This window comes from Calidris pugnax, unplaced genomic scaffold (genome assembly GCF_001431845.1).
Source record: "Calidris pugnax isolate Ruff unplaced genomic scaffold, ASM143184v1 scaffold103, whole genome shotgun sequence".
In the NCBI taxonomy this organism is placed as follows: Eukaryota; Metazoa; Chordata; class Aves; order Charadriiformes; family Scolopacidae; genus Calidris; species Calidris pugnax.
Window position 1 is genome coordinate 6,890,285 of NW_015090990.1, and position 27,122 is coordinate 6,917,406.

The 27,122-nt window shown below is 38.0% G+C and overlaps 1 protein-coding gene across 3 annotated transcripts in view; it reads left to right on the forward strand.

Annotated features, from left to right (window-relative positions):
- Positions 1-27,122, forward strand: part of B3GALT1 (Beta-1,3-galactosyltransferase 1) — a 171,246-nt gene that overhangs the window by 117,806 nt on the left and 26,318 nt on the right. Inside the window, exon 1 of one of the 3 annotated variants that reach the window (XM_014954437.1) lies at positions 5,232-5,250. The exons of the other annotated variants lie outside the window; for them this stretch is intronic. The gene's annotated coding sequence lies outside the window, so the exon portion shown is untranslated. Of the gene's footprint in view, positions 1-5,231; positions 5,251-27,122 lie in introns of those variants that run through there. 3 annotated transcript variants of the gene reach the window in all.

The following is a 27,122-nucleotide window of genomic DNA, read 5'->3' on the forward strand; positions in this document are numbered from 1 at the left end:
ATTACATTGTGCTCAGCAATAAAGCTGGGGAAAAGAAGGAGAAAGTGGGGATGTTTGGAGTTAGGGTGTTTGCACAATGATGCCCCACTTTCCTGGAAATGAATAAATAGCTGCCTACCCGGGTGCACCCACAACTGACACAAAATACCCAGTTATTTTAATTACTAGCAAAATAGCAATGTATTCCTCTATTGTCCTCTTTGCACCTCTTTTTTTTCAGTCATTAGCAGAAATCTGAATACATTTACTAAGAGCTAGAACGAAGAACACAAACGTCAGGCTTTTGCAAGGTCACAAAATACTGGTGTTTAACTCTGCTAAGTTTGTGTAGAGAAAAAGTACCATGAATGGAAGAGGTTGGGACTGCATTATCTGTCTAATTTTATCAGTATTTCATTTACACTTCTACTTCCATTTCATTCCTATGGACTATGTCATCTAATTAGTCTTTGTTTTACAAGTTTATTGAAATTCAGTTCTGTAGCCAGGAGTATTAGTTGTGCTTGTTTTATCTGTTACTAACAAAACAAAAGACATTCACAGAAGAAGATTACTCTTACTTTAAATCCTGTCCTAAGAGACATAAACTAATCCACTGCACTGATAAAACAAGATTGGTTTAGATTCACATATACGATAAAAATCCTCTCAAATAATATTTCATATGCAGACCAAACCCAAATCAAAAAATAAATTACATTACATAGTTTGACACAGAAATACAATGGTTAAAATTGTATAAGCTTAAGTAGGTCAGAATCCCCACTGACTTCCATTTGAAGTTGTGGGGTTTTGTAGTTGTCTTCTCTCTGAAAATATAAATCTATGTGAAAGAAAGTATTTTGCAAAATGGTTTTTGAATCCCTAACTTTATTTTCATAAGGTCAGCCTAATTTTTGTCTAAAGGACTGTTATAGAACATCAGGAAAATATGTGCAAAAATATATATATACTGTTGTTCAACTTATTCAGTTAACAATAACTGCCATATTAGTAAATAACAAACATTTTGGGTAGACTAAAAACCGTTTTTCTGCTAGAAGTGCATTTTGCTAATACAACAAGAGTTAAGCTCAGGGAAAGATCTATAATGGATTATTGATTGCAAAATTTAAAAAAAAAAAACAAAACCAAACATCTTAACAGCCATGTCTATTAGAATTTTCATTAAGGCAATATAAGACCTCTGGAATGTATCTTTGTAGATGGCAGACTGTCTTCTGTACTGACATAATTTTGCAGAGAAAAATCATTTGATGAATGATTAAAATACTGAAGCAAAAAGAGATTGAGAATGAGGTAGCAAATGTTTTATATTTCTGTCAAGTTATTTTTCCTCCAGGCGTAAAAATCACTTCACAAAAGGAATTCAAATCTTTGAAGAGTAAAACATGCTAGTAAAAACCAATCTGTCCTATGTAAAATAATATGACATAGGTGTGACTTCTTCAGAGGCAAAGCAGGCAAACTGATTAGATAACACATCTGGCACAAGGTGAGTATAGACTACCAGGGGAAAAGAAGTAAGGGAAAGGAAAGTTACATTTTGAAATTATATTACTGTCACAGCAAAGAAGATATAGATTTTTACCTGATACCACTGTCTCTCAAAGAACACTAATCCCATTTATCAACCAAAAATAACATTTGCCCCTCCTTCAAAAGCAATCTGGGAAATGAATTCTTGTGCTATCTATAAAGAGCCCACAGCCTGGATATAACTTTTTTTTAGTTAGTCATCATAGCTGATTTAAAAATTATGTGGACATTGCTACTCAGATATTATTATGGACCAAATGACCGTTCTCAGCCTCCTCTTATCTGAGACCAGAGGGCTTGTCATCAGAAAGATACGAAAAACACACTCTGTGCTTCAGGAGGCTCTTAGTCGTTCTGCTGCACTGAAAGCACCAGGGGGTTCCTATAACAATGAATTTAATTTGGGTAGCAATGATATTATGAAGCATCGCTGTACATGCATAGTGCCACTTTCCTTCATGACATGGTAATAGTCTGAACATTCATAAACACCAGAGCAAGTATGAAGATTTTCAATGCTGGGTATTCAACACAACAGTGATGTTTCTTTCACCACCATTTTTTTTCTGCTACTAATACACACATCCCGCATTTGCCTTAACATGATCTAAACTTTTTTTCTTATACATCCATGAATCTTCCCAAATCTTGTTGTTTAACCTTTAGTCATCTTGTTATTATGTAATTTCCCAACTTCCCAAAAATCCTCGGCCGCTGAACAATCATTATCTTAACCTAGAATTTGTAGTCATAGGAGCATAATCATTTTTTCACCAAGTGCTTCAAAAAGTAGCAGCCAATAAAAAATTTCAACCTTTCATTGCCATATTGTGCTGAATATCACAGTGAGGAGAATTAGTTTTGTTGCTGATTTTACTGGTACTAATCTTGTATCTAATTAATATACTCTTCTTAAAAATACAAATTTGGTAAGCTTTAAATCTCCACTTGAAAACTCTCGTTTCTTCATTGGAGGCTTCTCTAAGAAGTATTTTTGCCTTGTACCCAGACAAATGACCCAGGGTATCGCAGGATAGAGCTACTATAGCATTATACTTGTCAATCAGAAATAGAACAGACTGTTTTGAAATCTTACCCTTAATCATATTTAAGCATAGATTCCAAAGACTATGGACTAAAACACAGCACAAATTTCCATCTCATTTCTTCACAAACATCTGGTTTCCTGTCTTTTCCATCTTGGTAACTCTAGTGAAGAGCACTGACTACACTGGTCATTGTTTCAGAAATAGAAAGCTAAAGCATACAAATATACTTGTCACAGCTAGAAGACACAAAACAAAACATAAGAAAAGTCTTTTGTGGCATACAACTTATAACCCTCTTTCTAACACTAGTCAGAACAAAGGGCCAGGACTAAGCATTGTACATGTTTGTATACCCAGAGCCCAAGGAATTTGATAAGTTTTCACAAAGAAGAGCTTATAGCATTGTGCTCCTGATTAAAAAAGTTTACAGCAACTCAAGCTTTAAGCATTACAGAGCAAGCTGGATTTTAGTACCCAAGGGGGGCAGAGCCTGAAGGAAATCTTGGGAAGAACAAAATTTAGAAAGTCTAGTCTAAATTTCCATTTCCACCTTGAATACAATAACATGATCATGCGGATGAATTTGAATTTACTAAATTCTATGTAGGAAACACGTCTGTTTACAAAAACAAAAATTGTATTACACAAATATTTGAAACAAAACCCTCTCCTCCAGCATTATAAAAAATGAATGACTTTAAGGATTTTTTTTTCTCCAACAAGTATTTAGCAGACATTTTACTCAATTGCTTTTACAGTGACTAAAATCAGTCAAGTGGGATTTTTTCAAAATATGGATGAATAAAAGTTATCTCACGATGAAGCTTGAATCTCATCTTTAGTTCCTCCTCTTCAGAATTTTTTATGAAAGAGATATAAGAAGGGGTTCAGTTCTGCCAAATTAAGATTGTAGTGACTGATCAATAGACAGGATATCAGATTCAAAACAGAATCTCTTCTGTCAAAGAAACAAAGGCGCACCTGAGTGCAAAAGCACTATGCTTTTTGTCTCACTATGTGTAATACTGCCATTATAATTTCTTAGTAGACAGCATATCAGCTAAGAGCTTCATTTACTGTCCTCTTTTTTGTTCACTGATCATAGCATAGAGATGTGGGTAAGACTCAAGAGTCATTCTGGGGAAAAAGAAAAAAAAAAAAAAACCCAACTCAAACTCACCAATTAAGCTACACCCCAGGTGGAAAACTGCTTTCAGTCACAGAATGGCAGACATAAGTACCTAGCCTCTGAAAATGATGAAGTGGGCTTCAAATACATATCAGCAAGAAAAGTAGATGATAATATTAAATAGTTTCTTGGGTTTTTTAATTGATAGCTCTTGAGTTTTATTAAGCAATTCCAGTAGATTTTTGTATTCCAACAGAAAAAAAACAACTGCCTTTATTTCTATAGGAATACCAATGATATTTCTGAAAATGTGCCTGCCTACAAGATGAATTTGGATCTTTAAACTGAGAAATACAATTTGTGTCTTTCAGATCAGTGTCTGCTCAGCTTAGGAAAAAACAGTAGCCAGGACATCATGAGCTAAGAAAGTTGTTTGCAGCTTTAATAGTGCACTAGTACTCCTATTTTAGTTAATACCTATTCACTTTGAACTTTATAATACGCTGTCTATCCCTTTTTGAAACTACAGATTAGTGGATTTATGAATTTTTTTTATGATAGCTTTAATTGTTTCATCCAAGATGTCTTGCCTAAACAGAAATGATAATCATTAAAAGCATCAGCATAACATATTGCTCACTTTCACTGTTTTGCTAGAATGCCCTTAGGTACAGAAACAATGCTTACTAATGATAAATGCAGAGCAAAATTCAGGCCCATGAAGAGATATATAATTCATATGTTAGAATGTTCTTGCATATATGTGGATTATCTTGACAATCAATTCACAAAAAAAGGAAAGCTTGGGACCTAGAGGGTACGTTTTCAAAGCTCTATACAGGAGGTACACTCATTAATCCCATTAATGAATAATAGGATTAGTATATACACCACTTACATGTGGCTTTCAAAAAGTTCCACATTTAGACCAAACTTAAGGAAGCCGAGGAAATAAAATCCTAGTAACATGTCAATCAGTGATTATTCCTTTCTATTCATGTATAAGCTGCTCAACAGTACTTTTATGTCTTTGTTGGAATTACCGCTGCTGGAAAGCAGTAATTCTAAGGCAGATTTTATTGTTTTGGCTGCTAACATAGAAATGTTCCTGTCCTGCTGTATCTTCCACTTATTCTTTCCGCATTGTAAGAACAGGCACCCTGATATCTCTATAAAAGATATTACACAGCGTAGCTGTGTCCTCTACATTAAAGAGGACATACAGGTTAATGAAATGTAGGATCAGCATTTCTCCGACAGTGTTTGCACATCTTCTGGTTGCCAAGCTACAAAATACATTCAAACTTTTTGAGTTTTCATATATGAAAACAGCTTTTTGGGAAAGTGTCCAAACAAACATCTGTGGATGAGAGGTTTTTTTATTTGCTCACAGAACAGACGCTGCATCACGAAGATCAAACTTATCCACTTCATCTCTCACGGGGAATCTAAAAAACTCCACATGGTTAGTTGCCTGAGGATTTGCCTTTCTGATCTCTTTAATCTTGACAAAAGGACCATAAAAGACATCAGGTAAAGTCAGTTTTCACAGTTACTATGCTAGACTGTCTCATTAGGAAACAAATGAAAACCATAAGCTCATTCCACACAAGCTGCAAAACAATTTCTATATAAAAGTGATTTTGGCGAGAGTACAGTGACACAAAAGAAATATTCTGTTCAAAAATTAAAAATCAGCTACGCATCAGCTCAGATACAAACTAGCTGACATTCCTTCCAGGTGCCTTGTGTATATGTCATACCCTGTAGAATATTTTCAGGCTGAAACATGTTGAACTATTAACTGTTTTCACTTAGAAGAATATACATTGGAAATATCTGATAAAAGCCATTGAAGAAAAGTAATTGAAGCAAAAGCTAGATACATGTCTAAGTTTTCTTTATCTTGGACAAAGTACTATGGTGTAATGAATTGCATAGGACTACTTCCGCTATTAATTTTTAATAAAGCATAAGCATTTCTACTACCAGCATTAAATATTCTCAAATACAAACACAGGGACTTTATATGAAAACCAACTACTTCCTAACACATATGATAAAAATCCTATTTGCAGAAGAATTCTAGGGGAAAAAAAGAGGAAATTTAAACCCATTCAACACTGACAGACAAAGGCATGTTTTAGATGCACTAATAACTGCACACCCTTCAAGATTTCAGTTTTATAGATAAGAGTGTAATTTAATATTATTAATTCTATGCAGACACTTATTTTTATTCCTGTAAAGCTAGCACAAAACTGGTGTAAACTGTCACAGAACTAGTATCTCTGGTTTATCTTATAATTTTCTATGCATTGTAAAGGGGTGAGACCATTGCTTATGAATTCTAGTGAAAGGTATGAAATTAACCTTAATCGCAGTGTTCTGAATGTCTCCTACTATGTAAGTTCAAAGCTGAAGTTGGAAGCCTATGTAACATGGACAGTGCAAGACAGGGATGCTGAAACACAAAAATAGGCCGAGTTTGGATTAATACCTGCCCAATTACACAACAATCTTTGTGAAATACCACCAGAAGATATCTCCTCCCCCAGAATATCATCAAACATTCTGGGAAATGAAAAGTGTTTCATAAGAGAAAATGTTTAGCAATTCAGTTTTTTCTGCTCTGTGCATCTGGTGTAGTTCTGAATGCACAACCTATATATAGCATCTCTGGATGAAATAACCAAAAGGGCAGAACAATGACAAACTCACTGAGTTGCTCAAGCAGAATCCTTCTTCAAGCTCCCACCCAGGCAGCACGCTGATACATTCAGTGGCCAAGGATGGGTACTACCATTCACCAATTATATGCTTAGTTTCAAGCTACCTTAAATTAATAAGTAAATAACATCAAAGCACAAAGGTTGCCTATTCCCAGTTTGCTATGAGAGTTACCATGTTTCAATCACTATTCAAAGCACTAAAGCTACCAAGCAGATACGTTGTACCGTATGAGCTCTTCTTGCCAAAATATGTAAAAGGTTTAAGTTCATGTCCCAGTTCTGAATATTTCTGAATATTCAGAATATTTTGAATATTCTGAATATTTCTGAAGAAAACAGAAGCTGACATATTAGCTTTAAAGGGACACACTACAACTGTAGAATTAAAATTGCATCAGGGCATGACAGGCGAGGAAGGGAAACATTTCCCACTACAGTGACTGAACATGCTGAGGGTGCTGCTGAGCCACTGACCTTTGCAAGGAGGAAGATTAGGAATGAGAAGCATTACACGTCTCTCATCTTTCTTCCCCAGTAACAGCCAGTCACTGCAAGAAAGTGTACACTGCACATATATAAATTGCCATATTTCTGATAGGAAGGAGATTTTTCTTTTTTTCTCCTCCATGTTCTGCTGTAATTCATTTCCACTTCGCATTCTAGCTGTAAACCTTGCCCAGTATGGGCTTTCATACAGCAGATAAGTGGAAACAGAATGCCAAAAAAAAAAAAAAAAAAAAAAAAAAAAAAAAAAAAAAAAAAAAAAAAAAAAAAAAAAAAAAAAAAAAAAAAAAAAAAAAAAAAAAAAAAAAAAAAAAAAAAGTATTTTAATGCTCTAATAAGGATTCATCAAAGTCTGCCTAATTGATTGCCTTGTTGTAATATTTCATTTTGTTGGGTATTTTCTAGTAATTTTAAACTTGCAGTTGCTACTTCATGTTTTCACAGAACCAATGTTCCTGTTCTGCACAGATTATTAAATATTCAGAAAGGTATTTGGAACCTTTTACACATTGTTTGGAACCCATTACACAAGTCACTAATGGAAAAATGACTCAGAATAGAAGTACTGAGTAAAAAGAGTTTGATAACATTGTGGTTAACCATAATTTATATGTCCTACCTCTGAGCAAGCAGCTTTTGACATATACTTGGTCATGCATACTGGAAAAGTTATCATTTTTATATTTAGATATATTTTACAAACAGACTAGGAAAAGAGATGAGGGAAAATTCTTTGTAAATCTAAAGGAATATAAACCCATTGGAATTATCTATTCAGAGAAATGTAAGCTGCAAGTTACTTAAACACACATTGACCAATACTTCTAGTGATAATCATCTTTACATTTTCTTCAGAGCTTTTTGTTGACTTAGCAAACACGACAAAGGCATAATGAGGTTGCATTTGTAGCTGGTCAAGACTAACTCCATGTAACAGGATGGATCATAATGCAAAGTAATGGTCTGTTTTAACCTCCTTAAGAAGTCCATGAAAAGCACAGTTTGGCTTCACACACACTGTAGTTGAGAACAATGACTAGCTATACCTGGGAAACTCTAGCTCAACTATAAATTGAGACTTTCAAGAGGAACGAGTGGCGTATCTGATTTATAATGCAGAAGTGAGAAAAGAAGAAGGAGGAAAAGGCTATGGACAATTGTTAACACTGCATAGCCAGAAGACATAATAAAAATCATAATAAAAATACATATTAGGAAACTCTGGAGTAAGCGAAGAAAAGCAGCATTGTCCTCTGTGACATTCCAGCCTTAGAGCTGCTACAGTATTCATTGCATGGAGAAACCCAGATTTTTAAAAGACGACTGGTAATAATAAAAATAAAAACTAAGATGCCTAAAGCATCATTCACTCAACTGAAGATAGTAACAATCATGGTACTCTGTAATTAAGCTGTTCTGAAGTTTTTCACACTAGTCACCACAAAATTAGGCCATCCAAAAGTCACACTTTAATTTTCTAGAAGTCTCCTTCACTAATGGTTGTGTATGGCTGGAAGCAGCTCAGTGTAAAACAGAATTTATATACGATCGGGCAGGAAACTAATATTTTTGAGAAATTGAAAATATTGTCCTAAATAAAATTCAACCTAGCATAGCAACCTGTTCGTCTGGGTCCAGAGGAGGGCCACAAAAATGATCAGAGCTGGAGCTCCTCTCCTATGAGGACAGGCTGAGAGAGCTGGGGTCGTTCACCCTAGAAGAGATGGCTCTGGAGAAAAGGCCATTATTTATGCCTTTCAGTACATAAAGGGGCCTTGTAAGAAAGATGGGGACAAACTATTCAGCAGGGCCCGTTGTTAGGACAAGGGGTAATGATTTTAAACTAAAAGAGGATATATTTAGACTATATTTAAGAAAGAAATTTTTTACAATGAGGGTGGTGAAACACCAGAACAGGTTGGCCAGAGAGGTGGTCAATGTCCCATCCCTGGAAACGTTCAAGGTCAGGCTGGATGGGACTCTGAACAATCTGGTCCAGCTGAAGATGTCCCTGCTTATTGCAGGGGAGGTTGGACTAGATGACCTTTAAAGGTCCCTTCCAACCCAAACTATTCTATGATTCTATTTATATATTTTTACTAACAAAACAGTCAAAATTCAAGTTATTCCAAATGTTAAGTTAGAGCACTTAACTCTTTTCATGCTGAGGGATGAATTTTTTTAAAAATCAATAAATAAAGCCAAATCATTGTAAGAAAAATACATGTTGCACATGTAAATAAAACACAGTTTAAAATGTAATATTTTTGCAGAAAAATAATTAATGTATTTCAGATTTTAGTATTTTTAGTGAGATAAAAGTGATTAAATTTGTGGTAGCTCCAACACTTTCTGAGTAAAAGGACAGAGGGGTAGTATTGTATGATGACTGGTTAGTGGTATTGTATTTCTATATACCCAGTATTAAAATATACCCAAAATATTTATAAACTTAGTTTGGTATTTTCCTAGTGCAATTATTTCAGCACTGATTCAGCATTCCCCAGATTTGTCACCTCTAATGTTTTCTATAGGACAACTGATGACAATTTGATCCTCAAAATCTTAGTAATCTTGTTACTAACAAGAGACATAGCTTTCATCGGCTCTTAGTATTTCTTACTCCCAGTCAGGTATATAACTGCTGATTATTTGATTGTAATGAAATCACAGAACAACAGATCTTTTTACAGATGTTCAGAGAATTATTCATTTTTATTAAGAGATTTGCAACATACGCAGACTTTGTATTTAGTAATGCTTAGCCTAAAAGTAATCAAAAAAATATTAATCCATATCTAAATGTCACTGGGAATGTCAAAGAAGCCTTTGAACAGCAAAAGCACAATCTGCCTTTCGTACCTGGAATCCCAGGCAGGGTTGAAAAAATGTTACACAAGAGTGAATTTTTCATCTTCCTATGAAACTGTCAGCACATTTAAAACAATCACTCATAACAGTAAATCAAAATCTCTCAGTATTGCTTGTTAAAACTGGCTTTCAAAATAGAAGGTGAACAAAAAGACCTTTTAAAATAAGTTTTAGGAAATATATAAGTTATCTGAACACTGCCATGGACAATCAGTTTTAATAGTGTACGTCCACCAGCCTAGTATGGTTACTTGCTGTTCTGGGAGTCTGCCAAAGAAAGAGACCCATTCAGAATTATGAGGAAAAAAAACTCAAAAGAAAACTGATAATAACCCATAAGTTACATTCTTATCTATTCTGAAGTCTTTCATTCAGCATCCATCATCATAAAACCAGTGTTCCTGACACAGCATGAATTACATCTTCATTTTAATAGAGACATACTTTTTTAAAAAGCCTGAAATTCCCTATCTATTGACAAACTGTATAGTAACACATTCAAGATTTATCCTACTGTGCAACTTTCCAGAAGAGCATCTGAGAATTATTAGTGGCATAAGCATCACTGAACCATTGAATAATATGAGACCATGTAAGTTTTATAAAGAAGAGCTAAACAACAGAGGCTGTAAAGCAAATCAGCAGGAAACCTTACAGCACAATTAATATCTCCTAGAATATGCTCCTGTTTTAACTTCTAGGAAATGCTTTACCAGAGGAGAACATTTGTTAAAGCAGTGACTACCTCCCTTTACTTCTGACAGACTCTGGCAACTCTGGTTACGAAGGGTTCATTTTACTATTTAATAAAGAGCTTTGGTGAGACTAGCTTGAGCAGGATCTATCTGGACTTTTTGTAAAAAAAAAAGCTGGGCCTCCCCTGAGAAAACACGGCACGAGCGTATGCTAACAAGCAGGGAGAACAAGAGAAAATCTTCAATAGCGACAGGCCATGTTCTGATTCAACCACTAAGAGAAAATCTTCAATAGCGACAGGCCATGAAGGCACTTCAGACACTCTGCCCAGAGCCCAAGAATCCAGCATGCAGCTTTAATAGAACTCACAAATTTGTCTCATCTCTTCCTACTCCCATACTTTCACTTTCACGGCTCCTCACATGATGAACTGCAGCCATATGGCTTTTCACCTTAACTAGCTGCGTGAGGAACATGCTCCTCAGACCAGAGAAAGGCTAGGTACCGTGCCTGAGAGAGGCCAGAGGAGCCAGCAGGCACACCATGGTCGGCAGCTGTCAGGCACACATACTGCTGGGCCCGCCCTCCTGCCCTCCTGCCCTCCTGGGTCAGCAATCTTTGGCTGGCCCCACGTGAAATTGTGTTGGAGGGACCCTACATCCAGACCTGTACCCAATATCCCATGGTCACAGTGTCCTAACCTCACTCTCATCTAGCCAGTTAAACTCTTGCACCCTCCAGAGAGATTTATGGATCTGGAAAATGATGAGGAGGAGTTTTGCAGCCCTAATGGGGAGCTCTCATTTTTACTTCCAGGACTCTTTCTTTCTTTTATATTCAAAACAGCAAGGATGAGATGATGAGTACCTTAACGTGGAAGGGCTCAAACAGAATAGATATGAGATCTGCAACCTTCCTTTTGTGCAGTGTCTCCTACTTTACCAGTTTGAGCCAGGGCCCCGACCCCTGCTGTGACACTGGATTCAGTGCACGTTCCTGCAAGGTGATGGCAATTTGGGGTGCCAGACTGCACAGCAATAGACCGAGACATTCTTTATTTGTAGCTGCCTACACCCTTTTACTGAATATACTGAATCAAAGTTAAGACTTCAACTAAAGCTGAGACTGAAGAAGCCTTTGAGCTTCATACAAAAGGAGAATTTATTGAGGAATTTAAAAATATATTTTGACGTAATTTGTGACATAAAAATCAACATCTTTCCCATAGGATTTAGGACTCTCTTCTTTCCTGTTTTTTTTTGCTGGGTTTCTGATCTTGTTTTGTCTGTGCAATTTATGTTTATAGTGCAGCATTTTCAGGAACTGTGAAATTTTAAACTTCTATTTCTTTTTATATATCACTTCTAATATTATAACTTGTGATGGTTTTCTACTATAGCTGAACACTCCAAATTCCTTTACACACCTATTCTCAGATTTTCTAGTAGTCAGTGGCTGCAGTCATCTAAACAATGCATTATAAATATTTGCAACAGTAGGAAAGGCTCTGCTACCATGTGTTCTTCAGCAAAAAGCATACAGGAATACTGAAGTGTCACTTTAAAATAACATTAGTTTCTGGACAGATGTGAAAGAGCTTACTTTCATATTAGTCTATGTAAGCCTACATAATCTCCTAACAATCTGGGATCTAAAATACATGCTTTGTGCATCACTGCATACTCATTTGACAAGTTTGATAACATGCTTCAGTTTGCTACGGATGACTGAAATTTTGAAGAAACTGCGTGCCCCCACAAGCTCACAGAAATGTACAATTTATGGTGAAATTTGGCAAGTGCTCTGTACTTGTCTGAGAGCTTCTACAGCACAGTGGATATCAGTGTAGTAGATATGAGTGGTAAAATGCCAGTTGATTTTTATTAAAATCTAAGTCATACAAACGAATCTCCAAACCTTACTGGGTACTAGTCCCTCTGGGAACTGTCATTTCCTGGTAATCTGTATTAACAGATGTAAAAGCCCCATAAAATGAAATGCTTAAATTTAGTTTTCATAAATCATGCTTTCACAAGTCCAGCTACTCAAATCTACAATTCAGCTCTGTTTTTATGTGGCAGATGGTTCAATGGGACTGACCTTCTCAGTTTGCCTAATGTCTCCCCTTAAGCCAAAGGTTCACTTATATATGTGCACTATCACATTCTTTGGTTATCAAGCTGACAGAATAGAGGCACACTTTTCCTAGAGGACGGAGAAGTGGTAAAACATCTCAATAAATGAAAGAAATTACTGTGAACTTCCAGGGAATGGCAGACATTGTCTATCAGTTCAAACTAGTTATGCTGCTATTTATAGAAGCTACTTTACTGTTAAGGACTTTTCAAGGCTGATACGGTCTGGTAAAAGGATGTGCACTTTATGCAGAGCTTGGAGTCTGACTTTAAGTTACAATGAAGCTAGAATGAGTTGAACCTTCATAATTTATATTTTACAGAACAACAGTTTGCAATATTTTTAAAAAAAACTTAAAATCACATTTAGCTTCTATAAACAACCCTAAAAAGCAAAATTTTAGCAAAATCTGAGCTATCTCTAAACTACCTCTGTATCTCTTATTCTCCCTATCTACTATAAATAGTATTAAATACAAAATGCTTGGTTGAATGCAGAAATCTTTGTTTTTTGTTATTACTGCCCAGTGTTAAAGATGAATATAAACCATTTCATTACTTTAACACTCACTTTAGGCTTCAAAACCCAGTATATTTAAAATAAACCTTTGTTGCAAGCTTTATTCCATGTCTCAGTTGTAACAAAGTCTATTACAATAACATGCATGAGATCTAGAAGTTTAGTACAAAGATGAGTGTATCTTTTATATCCACAGCAGGGGGATTGCTATTTCCTTTCCTGTCAGAATGATTTATTCAATAAAAAGAGAGTATATAAATTTAAAAATGCACTGATTTTTTCTGCATCTCAACAGCAGAGATCTTAGGAAATTAAGAAAATGGCCCCACCATAGATATTACAACACCATGTATTTTGGAACAAACTGAATCTCCAGAGGAAAAAAAAGAAAATAATTAAAAAAACGTATGTTGCAAAGACTTCTGTATTCTGGGTGGTTAAATCAAGAACGTCTGTCCTCTGTGTTCCCTACAGTTTTGTGCTCCCTCCCAATCTTTTCATTATTTGTCCTCCTTTGAAGGAGAATTTTATGAAATTTAGAGACAGGGACGTCATGCAGGACAGTGCCAAAAGCTTTGCACAAGTCCAGGTAGACGATGTCAGTTGCTCTTCCCTTATCCATTAACACTATAACCCAATTGTAGGTGGCCACCAAATTTGTCAGGCACAATTTGCCTTTTATGAAACCATGTTGGCTGTCACCAATCACCTCTTTATTTATTATGTGCCTTTGTATAGTTTTCAGGAGGATCTCCCTTAACATCCTGGACCAGACTTAACTCTATCCAGGCTTTAGCTTTCCTAACCTGATCCCCAACTGCTCGGACAATTTCTCTATATCCCTCCCAGGCTACCTGTCCTTGCTTCCTCAGCTTTATAGAGCCAACAGTACTGTGGCAACTAGTACTGACACTATGAATACTTTCAGGAGGTTCTTGTTCACTGTAAAATCTTGCAGCAATACTGGAAAACAGCAAACAGTGTCAGGAGAGGTCACAGTAACCACATGTTCTCTAATGAAGCTTTATTTCATGCTATAAAACCAGGGAGTCTGGCAAAGAACTCACAAAAAAAGACTATGATCACTGACTCTCACTTTCATGTTTACACCTTTGGAATTGGATTTTTAGAAAGGAGACTTTCCCCACAGAATAATAGCTTTTGGCAGCAGCTGGAAGAATGACACCACAGTGAAATCCATAACACAGACTGTGAGCAGATATCATGACAAGATGAGAAGAGTCTTGCAACAAAGGAAAGTGACCACATACAGTGATAGCTTGTGAGGATGAAGCAAGCATTGCTAAGAGCAAAGAACAATGAAACCATAAAATTATACTATTTCCTCATCCAAATTTCTCAACAGTTTCATTCAAAGGCCCTTTTTCCAAGATGGTAATTAGGAACATTAAAATTATACGATTCTAAGATGAGGGCAACCATGATAAAAGGAATCAGAAGGCCAAGCTTAGACAACATAGATTCTACTAACATGGGATATATTTCCATGCTCATTTTAGACAGACTTCTTTTCATGTTACCCTGAACCAATGTGAATTTAAGATCTCTGTAATCACATTAGGAAGGTATCGTGTTCAAAGTAATAAGAGCACTTAATTATTCAGTAGGGTTTACCAGCCATACAGGACTGCTGGGTCACATCAGTTTGATTTTTTTTTTTTTTGGTGTCTAGGTCACCTTTGTAGACCTAGACATAAGTACATATAAATGCACATTCTCGACATTGTTTGAAAGGCCAGCATATGTCCTCAATTTCCCCCTCTCTGTATGCATGTATCATAATATGTGCCCCATGTTTCTACCAAGATGGATAGATGGATGAATCCAACTATCTTCCAACAGCTGTATTTCTTCATGGTCATCCAAAAAGGGGACTCTAGTCCCTACAACTAACCACACAGTCCTCTCCTATTATCTTTTATTATTACATGCAGGGAATAGACACACATGTTCAGATACTGACCTACATAGCTTAGGCATGATCCTGATGAATTATAAATACATTCTGGGGAGTTATCAAGAGGAAATCATAAAGGTGCATTGCCCAATAAAGTAAAAACAATCATACAAACACACACACATTTAGTCACTTTAAAGAAACTAATGCATTTCCCCAGACTCCTTTTCTAAAATCCCAATCATCCAAATAAATGAGCTGTCTCTCTCTTGAATCTTCAACAGGACCACAACCCACTTATAAAGCAACCTTTAAGTTTCATAGGTTTATTCTCAAAGAACATATTACAAAGGAACAGTACCATTTCCCCCTTATTTGGCTTAGTTCTAGGAAATATATCACAGGAATGTCCAAAGCATCGTTAGACTGTGGAGAATTTGCTTGCAAAACAGAGCAGTCTGATACTCCAAATATCTTCTCAAGAACATGTTTCTCCCACCCTATATTCTTTATGTAAATTGACTTTTCTGTTGTCTTTATTCATTGTGTAACTACCAAGTCAGCTTATTTCCAAACTCATCAGAAGTTATGAAACTGCAGTCAGTATCCATAATAACTTACATCACTAAAGGCATTGGTGTGTTTTGTTCAGTGTGGAAAACATGAAGTGGAATAAAAAATACCACCTCTATGGTGTATTTCTCACATGCCATTGCTTTATAACACTGTATATTGTTATTCTGGGTACATATTTAATTACTCATAATAAATTCTTCTATAATTTACATGGAGAGGAACCATGCTGTGCTAGAGTAGGTAACATAAATAGCAGTATTTTATTTTTGTACGGTAGATATAAGTCACTTGCTAATTGGATTCTCACATTTGGACATCAGCCTTTAATCTCATGCTTCATTGACCAGGTAACAGTTGCATTTCTGGGCTTCCTAATTGTGATATATCTCTCTGATAATATAATAGTCAGGCAGACTCACCTGATGCTTAATATTTTCCCATATGAAGTAGGGTCTGAGAAAATCAAAGCCATCCTGTCTGCCAAGTGTCCTTCTCCTCACTGTGTCCTTTAGGTGGCATACACAGGAAAAGTAGGAGGTCAACGATCATTGTATCGCATGACTCCATGTGAGACATGTAGAATTGCTGATCCATATTACACCTGAGTGAATAATAAAAAATAAATTGTTAACTTCCTTGAATTTTTGCATAGTGAATAAATATTCAATGAAATATTTATGCAAGAAGCATCAGAAATTTCTAAAACAGATAGAAGACTTTTGGTTTAAAAACACAGTGTAAAATCCCACAAGTAGAGCCACCTGTAGGTCTATCCATAAGTCAGCACAATTCCAGATCCAAAATTTCCCAGCAGATCCATTTTCAAGCTCTTGTCAAGCATCACTGCAAGATCCAGCAAGACTTGGACAGGCTGGAGGGCTGGGCAAAGAAGAACCTCATGAGGTTCAACAGGGAAAAGTGTAGGGTCCTGCACCTGGGGAAGAAGAATGTCAGGTACCAGTATAGGTTAGGGGTGGACCCGCTAGAGGCAACTACTGAAGAGAAAGATCTAGGGGTCCTGGTGGACAGTAAAATGACAATGAGTAAACAGTGTGCTCTTGCGGCCAGGAAGGCCAATGGTATCTTGGGTTGTATAGGGAAGAGTGTAACCAGCAGGTCAAGGGAAGTCATTCTCCCCCTCTACTCTGCACTGGTGAGGCCACAACTGGAGTACTGTGTCCAGTTCTGGGCTCCCCAGTTCAAGAGGGACAGGGAACTACTAGAAAGAGTCCAGCGTAGGGCTACAAAGATGATTCAAGGATTGGAGCATCTCCCTTATGAGGAGAGACTGAGAGAGCTGGGACTCTTTAGTCTGGAGAAGAGAAGGCTGAGGGGAGACCTTATCAACGCCTACAAGTATCTCAAGGGAGGGTTGAAGGAGGAGGGAGCCAGACTCTTTTCAGTGGTTCCCAGTGAGAGGACGAGGGGCAACGGGCACAAGTTGGAACATAAGAGGTTCCACTCAAATATGAGGAGAAACTTCTTCACGGTGAGGGTGACGGAACCCTGGAACAGGCTGCCCAGGGAGGGTGTGGAGTCCCCTTCTTTGGAGATTTTCAAAACCCGCCTGGATGCAGCCCTGAGTAACATGCTCTAGCTCTAGGCAATCCTGCTTCAGCAGGGGAGTTGGACTAGATGATCTCTATGGTCCCTTCCAACTCTAGAAATTCAGTGAAATTCAGTGAAATTCAGTGATCCACTGCAATGTGGACCCTCTGCAACAGCAACAACAAAAAGCCTGTTATCTGTAAGAACAGATATTGCAGAGCCTAGGTTATAATAACCTTTTGGTTTTTTCCTTTCACATCAAATTTAGTTAAGGACTCCTAACTGAAAAAAAAAAAAACCCACAAAAAAATAAAACCAACCAACAAACAATAAACACCCCTAACCTCATTCTACTTCTGCAACTGTTAAATATATTATTATTGGTGCCATATTGTGAAGTTTTTCAAGTTTATCAGGGTTGTGTCATAGACCTAACTGCTAAATTACACAAGGGAAAAAGAACACAAAACTCTCCTCTCCTAAAAAGAAGAAAAGCCACCAGACAAGGCAGAAAGAGCAGTAGAATTCTCTCTTGTACTCAAGAGAGAATTTAAAATCAATTTATAAAATGCATTCAGTACTCTGTTGAATTTGTAAGGGTTACAGTAATTCATCCTTTTTTCAATTCACATTTTCTGTATTGTGTCTCCAGAAGCTCTTCACTGTTAATGCTAATTAGGATATATAAATGCTCAGTCTCCAGTATCATGTTTATTGCCCTTTTTTTTCTTAATTTCAGAAGAAGGACCAGTTCTTTTAGATTGTAACTCAGCTATTTGATTTTCTCCAGATTCCTTAGCATTTTATTCTTTTTAGCATATTCAGGTACTTGAATTTTGTTGCACAAATAGAAAATGAATTTCAAAACTGAGTATATAAGAATTCATAGAAATAGAATGGTAAATTCACACATACAGACGTGTTCCAGAAATACTTGCAAAATTATCCAATGAATAAAATAAAGCTCAAATCTTTTGTTTATCTAAACAGGTACAACTAAGTAGCACAGCATAAAATTTTTAAATTTGCAGTCCTCCTCTGAGATAAAAGCTCAGAAGACATTCTGGCAAACAAATGTATCATTGTTATACCTCTGGGGCAGCAAAAGACTTTCTACACCTGCCAGGCAGATCTCCCTACACGGAGCCGTGTGCGGGGTGGCAGAGCTCACAATTGTCCTTCCATCTCACATGTCTAGAAACAGATTTACTGTGCCAGGGCTGAGGCTGAGCAGGACCAGGGTTGGGAGGGGCGGGAGTGTGAAAATAGAGAAGGACACTTTCTTGCACGTAAATTCATGGTTTGAAAGTGTTGCACAATATCTTCTGAATCATCTAAGTTTTTCTTGCCTTCAAATGGCACTGTGGTCTGTCACCTCACCTGCTCTTGAGTTCTGGCTCTGTACAGCCTGTCTTCAGCACTGGGCATTAACATCAGCCAGGTGGGTGGGCAGGGAAAGACAGCAGTGTCATAGAACCTGCGTTTATGTGGACCCCTGGTCACAGGCTTACATTCAGAGATGATTTTTTGATATAGGAATGCACTTTGTAAATACAAATCTTCAGACCACCATAAATACAGGAGAATGGCTTCAATGGGAAAACAAAAACTTTTTATCAGCTGAATTCCTGCCCTGCAACTCCTACAGGATTTACAGGATTAAATCCCTAGTGTCTTTTTAAAACCTTATTTTCATATAATTCTTTACTTGTAAGCCTCTTTTTCACCTTCTTTCAATTACAAAAGTTCCCTCAAACCCATGCAACTATATTTTGAAACACGGATTAGTTCTCTCATGTTTAATAACAGTCTACTTTAAATTATTTTTCAGCTTTGTTACCACTGAATATTGTGAAGTCTTCCAATGAACTGAACGTAACTATTTTGTTCAGACAAATCCACTTCAATCTTAACATTTTAAGGACTTACAATATAAACAATACATACTCTGAAGACCTAGACTTTGCTCCACAGAAGCAAAATGAAACGGGATCCTTTGATATATTCCCTGTTGTATTGTGAATCGAAACCATACTTCAATTCCTTCATTGTGTTTTGCATAATATTATTCGTAACTTTTCCGCTGTTCACTTTTCATGATTATTAGAGTCAGGCCTTACTCAATCTACAATCCACCCGTCTCACAGGACACTACTTTCTCTAGTTATGGAAAGGGCTGAATAACTCAAGAGGACACCAGGCCTCATTTTCATTCCTCAACCTGCATCACAAATCTGGGAACGATTTCACACGCAAGTAATTTCATAAACTCTTATAACTTGATATAACCCGGCTGGATGGGATTTGCTGTGCCAATGACCAAGTGAGGCCACTTGCGCACCAAAACGCTGCCCCCGCCCCTACAGCCACGAGGCGCCAGCAGTTCGCTCGGCTCCTAAGATAGCGGCTGCCACCAGCGCCTGTCTCGGCTCCTAAGATGGCGGCTGCCACCAGCGCCTGTCTCGGCTCCTAAGATGGCCGCTGCCACCAGCGCCTGTCAGCACATGCCTTCCTCCTCACCGGCCAATGGCATGACACAGACTGCCAGGTGTGCTCTGATTGGCTCTCCAGCTGCCAGGTGGATGCAAAGCTGCCCCGGATTGGCTGGCAGCGCCTCCCCTGGCAAGATGGCTGTGGAGGGAGCAGAGGCTGCTCCGACCCGGGCCATGAGCTGTGCTTTTCCAGAGAGACGCTCGCTGCTGGGCAGCTGCCTGAATTCAAGGCCATCAAGAATAAAGTGTCTTTTTTTTTTTTTTTTTTTCCCCTCCCATCTTTGCGTGTGTGCTGTCAGCCTTGTAAATTATCCCTCAATACCCTTACAGATTCACCTTTTGACAGGAATGCCACTCATATTTTGCATTTACCCAGCACGGAAGCACAGCATTAAATGATTACTAGTTAATGTCACATTCTAGTTCTGATTTTATTTCCGGCTCTGTTGGAGACATCTTAAATTCTAATAAGTCTGCCTTGATGGGAATTTTTTTAAAATTCAGGAATATATTCTTGTTTGGTCTTATAAACATCTTCTGCTTTTTTCTACCTACAGGGTCTATATTTAGAGTCTTAAATACTTGATTATCATCCTATTAAAACAAACAGATCTATAATCATTTAAGACCAGTTGAAGAAAAAAAATCCTCACTGTTGTGGACTGCTAAAACCTGTGTACAGCTACTCAACTTCTCACTGTCTTTCAGAAAATTGATTTTCAGGGCTTTGCCATGAGCCTTTGCAGTGCTTAAGACAAATGGATTGTATTATTGAATCCAGCCCTCAGGAATCTTACTTTGAAATAAATCAAAACCAGAACCATTCTTTTCTGCAGGCTCACTAAAAACCTGGATAGAAAAATAATTAACAGCTTCACAAAAATAAAAAAAAATCTAAATTTTATATGAGTTCATATATAGAACACTATTAACATGTTTATAACAATTAAATGGAAAATACTGATAACAGAAAAACAGAACTGACTCTAGGGTACAAGGACGGTCATTGCCAAGTAGGCAAAATTAACTAATAAATTATTGTGCAAAGTTGTCATTGAATACGTAGCTGTCAACTGTTTCAGTTTCATTTTTTCCAAGGTCTGGAAAATGAGGTCAAGATCGGTTTCTGCACATTAATTCAGAGAAAACTGTTGTAATAATCACGGACTTTCTGAAAAGTGAGCATTTTCTGTGGGCTCATTAAAATCCTAGTTAGAAAAAAAAAATCAATTTCAAAGTTCAAAATAAAATGTAACATTCAGTCATAGCTAACTATGTATATTTATATACTTACATATAGAGAAATTTCTCTATATAGGTACATACATACCATTCACACTCAAATATGCTACACAGGTAATTAACTATAGGTTTAGTGACTCATGTTGTCCTCCCACGCGTACGTGGGGGTAATTAACATGCATGGGCTAATCTTTTACTGTCTTTTAGACTCGTGCAACTCACAAGCTGGGGTTGGTATAGCTGGTTCTTTCCTCCCTTGCATTACTAATTTATGGCTATGCAAAACAGCAACCTGTTAGATGAAATCTGAGGCTGACGACACCCCTGAGGTTTCCCTGCAGCTACACCACCGTTGGGTGGGCCCTGATTTTCTGCCCCATCTCTTGATCACATCAAAGCCATTCGCTCTAATTTGTTCCAGGTGGCTGTGGTCCTCCCACGAGGTCGTAAATGGGGACTATAACTCACCATAAACATAACAACCCTGATCACCTGCCAGTGTCCTATGACCAATACGACTTGTTTACTAGCAACTGCAAGAGGCAGCTGCATCGATTTCTGCCTGCCAGGAGAATCCTACTGGGGACTTGAATCTGAGCACTTGTAGGAAAAGATATAAACGTTAGTATGGGGGGGAGGGACATAAAGGGCATACTTGGTATTATGGGCATAGTAACTGATCTTAGATTTTTCCTTTTATCATCAACAGTGCTCTACAGTACTCTTAGTGCATAAAGAATATATTTGTTCAGTTACCTTTGCAGAATGTAGCTGAAAGATTGTAAGAGCTTTCCCTGAAAACTGCAAATTTAACCCATTATTTCCTACATTTCTAATGTAGAGGAGGATAGGACTGGTTTAATTGTTGTTGCTTCACATGTTCTCGCAAATTCACATTCATTTCAACTAAGAGTGGCCAACAGATGAGTCCAGGGGCCTGATCTAACCAGTAAGCCAGCAGTTTGTGCTATCTACCTGCCTTGGAATGAACGCTGGTCCCCAAGCACACAAATGTTGGCCCTCCACAGCTTGAGCTATTTACATTTGCCTCTAACTTTAGTTTCAAATCACATCTCTGAAGCTCCTGAGTTGTTTTAGCTATGTTAGATCACATTTCCTATCTCTGCTGTGAATGCCACACCACTTTCATTCGAGTAGGTGTCCCTGAGCTCCTCTTGACCCAATCAATTATAGAACTTATTTTTTTTGTGGCCAAGCTGCATTTTTTCCTTTGATGTATTTAACCGGTCCACATTTGCTCTCTATGAGGTGAAAAGCACGAGCCATAGCTGGAGGCATCTATTTGCTCTATGACTCTTTGGAAGAAAATAAGTTGCCAATATAAAGCCGTACTTCTGTAGCGTGCATTCCGAAAGCTCACACAGTGTCTCAGAGTGCAGGAGAAAGCGATTGGAGCAAAAGGGCACCATGTTCCACTTTTGGTATATGCACAACTTGGGGGAATGCCACACACCCACCCGCTCACTGAAAGGTCCCACAGTGTGGTATTAGTAGTAGCTGCTTATGGAGAAGTGAGTCAGTGCAGATATCTGTCCAAGTTTTTTCTATGCATAACATACAATTCTGCAGAAATACTACACTGATATTTAAAACTAGATTATTTTTTTTCTACATAAAACTAAAATCATGAAGAAGAAGAAATAATGATACCTTTCTATTGAGAATCGACATTTATGACAGTAACTTTTGGCGCACCACCAATCCATCTTCATCTCAGTTTGCTTTACCAGAAGTTATACCTTGGAACAAATTCTCTGAGTTTCAGGGATCTGTACAAAATCCTTGTCTCACCACTTTCCTCACTTGCTATACCTCACGTATGCCCCAGAGTATTATCTGTCCCTTGGAGGTTGCCACCTCCATACTACTGCCAAGGACCACTTCTTAGAGGCTTTCTAAGCCTTCTTCACTTTATCATAAGGATATTTTCTCCACTGCCCCACTGCAAGAGGCAGCATCTACCCCACTAAATTAAAACTTCAGCAATAGTCTAAGATCCAGCTCTGATACAGGACAGAAAGGTCTTGTGGGTTTAAGAAACTAGCCCCTTCTTTGGAATGCCTGATAAATCACAACTGCTTCTGGTGCTCTGTACTTCTGGAAATAAACAATATTAGATACCCTAGAAGCTGGTCTTTAAAACATAAACACAGGTGATTTTTCACACTTGGATAGGGTGTTAGAATCTGAGGAAACAATCTCTCATTTTTTTCAATGTATGACATCAGAGAGTACCATAGCATGAACATAAAAAGCTGAGATAGGAAAAAGCCAAGTCTTGTGTGCTCATCTAATGCAGATGAACACGTACTGACTTGAATAAATCACAACCCTCTTCATTCTGAGTTAAAATAATGATTATGATAATGTTATTGTTCTGCTATGTCATTATAATACTTTGTGAACATCAGCCCAGATCTGTGTTCAAAAAGAAACAATCTTACAAAAATAATTTTACTCCTTTCAACTATTTTTTTTTAATTTGCTCTGGTAAAAATGAGTTCAAAACTCTTTTACTTTGGTCATTAGACAAAAACTGCTTTCTTCTTGTGTGAGAAGCAGTACCAGATCTAAAGTTCTGTAATGAGCTGTAAAGAGGTGATGAAGTTGCAGTGAAGAAACAGGCCTAAAATTTCAACAGTAGTAGCGGCAATTTTCTGTAATATTCCTGGGTGCTCAAAGTTTCCTGTTTCAGATCAATGCATAAATTATAATTTAATTTTATGGCGACTTTCACTATGTTCCCAGAAGCACTTAGAGTTGTAATTTGCCATTTTAGTCTAAATGGAAAGAGTACATTTTCTTCTTGTTTAACCACATAACTTCATTGACTTCAGCCACCAAGTCTAACTGCAATTATAATATGTATATAGAACAGTATACTTGCTATTTATGATACAGTGACAATATTTTGAAGTGAGAGACAAATGCTGATCCTATTATATTAGAGCATAAATTTATTCAAAGGAACAGGAATAATATATTGAGTGTAACCGAGTTCTGTTTTAGTGTATTTCATTTATTATCATTTCCATTTGGTACTCACCGAACTATCAAGTTAACAAAAATACACTACCATAGTGCTGTGCTTTAGGTTAAAAGACGGCTACAGAATGTTATGTTTCTGCTGTTTAATTTAAATGAGGTAACATAAAAGGAAATCTTACGACCTTTTTTGGAAAACCTTTCTACAGATAGAGAACATATAAGGCATGCTATTTAATTAACCAATAAAGCTGTGTTTCAGAGCAAATGTTAGAATACTAAATAATGAGTAAAATTAAGGCTTGCTGCAACTCCAGTAAAAGGATATACCTGCTTCAAGCTCTGCAGAGAATCTTTAGAGGTTGAATTTTCTCTTCCCCTCATCCATGTTTTGAAGAGCATGCCCAGAAGCACAGCCATTCCACCTCTTCCTCACCCAGCCGTCAGTCCCACTCCGAGAGGCACAACACTGCCCTAACAGCGTATCGTAGATCGCATCCATATCAAAGCATTCACAGATTCACACAGATTCACAGATTCGACAGAGTTGGAAGGGACCTCTAGAGATCATCTGGTCCAACTCCCCTGCTCAGCAGGATTGCCAGAGCACATTACTCAGGACTGCATCCAGGCGGGTCTTGAAAATCTCCAGAGAAGGGGACTCCACAACCTCCCTGGGAAGCCTGTTCCAGTGCTCTGTCACCCTCACTGTAAAGAAGTTCTTCCTCATTTTTGAGTGGAACTTCCTGTGTTCCAGCTTGTGCCCGTAGCCCCTCATCCTACCATTGGAAACCACTGAAAAGAGTCCAGCTCCAACATCCTTCAACCCACCCTTTAGGAACTTGTAAACATGGATGAGGTCTCCCCCCTCAGTCTTTTCTTGAGGCTAAAGAGCCCCAGATCTTTGAGCCTCTTCTCGTAAGGGAAGTGCTCTAATCCCTTAATCATCTTTGTTGCCCTATGTTGGACTCTCTCCAGTAGTTCCCTGGCTCTCTTGAACTGGGGGGTCCAGAACTGGACACAGTATTCCAGTTGTGGCCTCACCAGTGCAGAGTAGAGAGGGAGAATGACCTCCCTCGACCTGCTGGCCACACTTCTCCTTATGCAGCCCAGGATTCCATTGGCCCTCTTGGCGACAAGGGCACATTGCTGGCTCATGGAGATCCTGCCACCCACCAGGACTCCCAGATCCTTTTCCTCTGCAGTACTTCCCAGAAGATCCACCCCTAACCTATATTGGTGCCTGGGGTTCTTCCTCCCCAGGTGCAGGACCTTACATTTGCCCTTGTTGAACCTCATTAGGTTCTTCTCTGCCCAGCTCTCCAGCCTGTCCAGGTCACGCTGGATGGCGGCACAGCCCTCTGAGTGTCGGCCAGCCCTCCCAGCTTGGTATCATCAGTGAACTTGCTGAGGATTCACTCTGTCCCCTCGTCCAGGTCATTGATACAAAGGTTCACGATACAAAGGTTTCATAAAGTCATCCAGAATTCACAAGTTCCATCTTTATAAAGTCCCCAGCTGCCAGACAATACCATAAATGTATAAAAATATCTGCATAGATACTTTGCATTACAACTTGGCAACATAAAAATACAGTAATTATAAATAATGAAGTCTCTGTCAGGCTTTGGTGATGGGAAATCTGATAAAAGCAACAAACAGGGAACATCCCTTTCCCTTCCCCACACAGACATTGATTTAGCTGGTGCTCTACAACAAGGGCACAGGAGAGCAAAGCCTGAGAGTGAGGAGAAGGAAGAAATGAGTTGATCCACCCACCAGGCTTCTCAGTCACTGCAGAGTGAAGACCTCTTGGGGAATCAAACTTTAGGAGAGGCTCAAAGCAAAGGTAATTTCTGCTCTGTGAGCCAATGGCAGTGGTGCAGAGGAGAGCTGCAGACTCGACAGCTCCTGCTGCTCCAGCATGCACAAGGCAGGCCCTGTAATTGGGGATCCACAGCTTTGGGGGATTTGTCCTTTGCCTGTACTACATGGCTGATGCAAATCCATGTGGAGATTTAGATTACTTTTTCCCTCTTCCCTATGCTTTCGATTAAACCATGTTTGCAGAGGATTAAAAGCAGCTGATAAGTAAGGCTCCAATGATAATGTGAAATAAACATTCAAAGTGCTTTAGATAATACATGCAGAATTTAGACCCATTTTCCTCAGATGGAATCAGAGGACACAGGTCACAGCAAGGGTAAGTCAAATGGCAGACACAAACTCGATTGGTTAGAGCAAAATCATTTTGCTGGCAGACGTATAGCTTTCCCTGCCCACCCTCTGTGTTGGAGCCACATCATTGTGGCTGGCCACGAAGAGGAAACAGAGGAAGTCCAGATCTGTCTGAGAAACACTAAATAAACATACTCCACGGCTTCCACATACCTCTAACTTTGAAGCCTGCACCAAAAAAAACAAGCATAGTTTTATATTCTGAAAAGCCATGACACTTTCTTACTAGCAAGTTAGAAAGTAAAAACAATTAACTACATAGCCGTACCTTCCTTTTTCTCCATCCTGCAGAATTGCCTAGCCATGAAGAGGAAATCAAAGACTTTAAAAATATGAACAGTTACATCTCAAACCTGGACTTTAAATAATGTTGTATGCTGAAATGTCATTAATTCTTTATCAGAAAGTTTAAAGGAAACAGGTACCAATGGCAAGGGTGAATTTTGCTCCAGGATAGTTCTGATTGTTTTGAGGTACAAAACCAGGTTGGATTTGGTAAAGTAGGACTTCAGTTTTGATTATTGAGAAAATGAACATTTTTTTATCCTCCTCTGCCAGCACAGTTGTGGGAAGAGTGTAAAGTGGCCTGGCATCTCTCTTTCCAAATTCATGACCAAATAGTAAAAGGATCCTAAACATCGTAGAAGGAAGAAATGCCCGTCAACTCTCTCACTGCAGCTGACAGAAAATGCACGATAAATTACATTTTCTGATGTTTTTCCAGATTAGTTTTAAAATCCTGAAGTGATTGGATGGAATCTATTATTGGAATAACAACATGAGCATCATTACAGAAGTGTATTTCACAAAATTAAAAGGTTTAAAAAGCACAGCTACTGCATAGAATTTGTACTACTTTATTTGGCAATCTACGTGCAGATTTGTCACTTGTACAGCTGTCCCTAATAGGGTCATTTCTGTAGCAAG